Source organism: Carlito syrichta, unplaced genomic scaffold (genome assembly GCF_000164805.1).
Source record: "Carlito syrichta isolate Samal-C Ts95f unplaced genomic scaffold, Tarsius_syrichta-2.0.1 Scaffold305767, whole genome shotgun sequence".
NCBI classification, from domain to species: Eukaryota; Metazoa; Chordata; class Mammalia; order Primates; family Tarsiidae; genus Carlito; species Carlito syrichta.
In genome coordinates, this window is record NW_007249863.1 from 91,632 (window position 1) to 94,374 (window position 2,743).

Here is a 2,743-nt window from a genome sequence, read left to right on the forward strand (position 1 = left end):
GGGGAGGGGGGGGTGGGATTGGCAGTAGTGGTAAATTGCCAAGGGAAAGGGGCACACCTCATCAACAAGGGTGCCTGCATAATGATCGTTTGTATACCCAGCTCTGAACTGTACCCCACATATTTAAAATAAAAACTTTTAACAAAATAAGTTAATTAATTTTTATAAAGACTCATCAGAACTTAGGAGCTCAGTGTCCCCAACTGCATCAGGATCCTCCCATATATTCCCCTTGCAACCAGGATCCCATTATTCTCCAACAGTGCTCTCACTTTAACAGTAAACATCTTGCAAGGCTGATAATTTAACTTTTGCTATAATTCAGTCAAATTGCATAATGAGAGTTTGTGTTTGATTTTCAACAATTTTAGCCCTGTTGCTACAAGAGGGAAGATTCTTCTTCAAGGGACACATAGAAATGCTTGGGTTATTTGTGCAGACTGGGAGCCATGAATTCTAGCCAAGAGCTCATTTTTTCCTTTCTTTCATCTTTTTGTCCAGCAACAATAAGACAAAACAACCAATGTTATTATATTCCTTAGATTTCTACAAACTGTTCCAAAATTATTATATACGTAGTCACCATGTTTTTTTTGCCTCTTCAAGTTGTTAATTAGTAGTATCCAATGCAAATCTATTTTATATCTATATAAACAGTTCATGCCATGGTCTAATTGTGCTCTCTGTACTATTGGAAGTAGTCTTTGACATATTAGACAGCCTATTCCAAAAATCCTAAATTCATTTAAGGAAACTCATCCTTTAAATCTTGTTGCTTTAGAATTACTTCTGGTGCCAAAATCTGCATTAGTCAAGGTTTTTCAGAGAGAAAAAACCAATCGATAATAGGTAGAAGATAGATAACTAGATAGATAGATAGATAGATAGATAGATAGATAGATAGATAGATAGATAAAAGAAGTAGAGATACAGATATACATGAAGATACAGCTATACAAAAGAAATTTTACTAGGGGAATTGCCTTATACAATTATAAGAATTATAGAAGCTGAGAAATCTCACAATAGACTGTCTGCAAGTTGAAAACCCATGGATGCTCAGGTTATGTCCAAAAACCTCAGAATCAGGGAAGCCAATGGTATAACTATCAGACCAAGGCTGAGGCTCTGAGAACTTCGAAGGCTGCTAGTACAAGTCCTGAAGTACAAAGGCCAGAGAGCTTAACATTTTGATTTCCAAAAGCAGGAGAAAAATGGTATCCCAGCTCTAGGAGAGAAAAAAAAATTCACCTTTTTGTTTTATTCAGGCATCTAGCTGATTGGATGATGCTGACCCACATTGAGAGCAGGTCTTCCCCATTCATTCCACTGACTCACAGCCAATCTTCTCCAGAAACACCCTCATAGGCATACCCAGAAATAATACCTTACCCTTAATCCAGTCAAGTTAATACTTAATATGAACTATCACAGCATTATTTTTTCTGATTGTTGTTTAGTTCTTTACCTGTGTTGTCTTATAGCACATTACATGTAATATCTTAAGATGATTATTTTGAATTCTTTCTCAGGTCCTTCATAAGTCTTCACTACCTGAGGGTTGATTTCTGGGCACTTATTTTATTGCTTTGAGTGGACCATGCTTCCCTTTTTCTTCTTATGCCTTGTTACTTTTTTTGCCGTGATTTGTACATTTCAAAATGCAGCCACCACTCCTCGTCTTTACAGACTGGCTTTGTATAAGAGAAGACTTTCAAAAACCAGCTTGGCTAGATATTCTGGGGAGCATCCAAATTTTTTTCTGGGGATGTATTTTCTCTGAGCTTGTGCATGTAATTTTCCAATTACAAAGGGTTTATTATTCAGGAGTTTGTAATTTCTTGCTTCCTGTGGTGTCTATATGTTATACAACAATTTCTCAGGTTCAGCACCAAGGTGCTGAGCCCTTTTTTGTTCTCCATGGCCTATGTGTACCCACAGTATGCCAGTTGCTAGTCAGCACTCCAATTCAAATGAGACAGAAGCTAGTCCCTCAGATAGTCCCTCAGAAAGCCTGTATGTTGAGCATACATTCTACTCTTCTCTCTCTTTCAAAGTAGAAGCTGTGAGTAAAGCTTTTTCATCTAATTATAAAGAACTCTTTGAGCTTGGGAAAGGGTTGCCATAGTTGAAGTGAAACAGCTTTTCTTATCTATTTTGAAGTGGCTGTTCTTGACTTTGATCTTGCCTTGGCTATAGCAACTTCTTAGGTGGTTTCTGGAGTTATCATAAAGACTTTTTCAGCCATATATTGGTTGACAAATTAGTGTCTGTGGAAGAATGAGGTCTAGGGCTTCTTATTTCTTGCTGACATCACTGAGACTTATTTTAGAGATTTAATTCTTATAACATTGTGGAATTAGCTAAATGATAGAATTATAGATCAGTGGAACAGATTAAATAACTCAGAAACATGCTTCAAATATACACAAACTCTAAATATAATGGAGGTAGTATTGCAGATATGGGAAACAGCTCAAGATCATTAGTAATTAATGGGATACAGCACAACATTACAAAAAAATATCATTTTTACAAGATTGACAGTACCAAATAAATTTCTGGTGGCACTCTAACTTGTTTAAATAACTTTGTCAACTAATTCAATATTATGCTATAAAATTGAATGTGAACATGACTTATCATGAGTAATTCCTATTCCTAAACTTTAGAGAAGGTTTATATGTGTTTGTCAAATGATGTTCTTAGCAGCATTATTTGTGATAGCAAATCTCTGAAAACA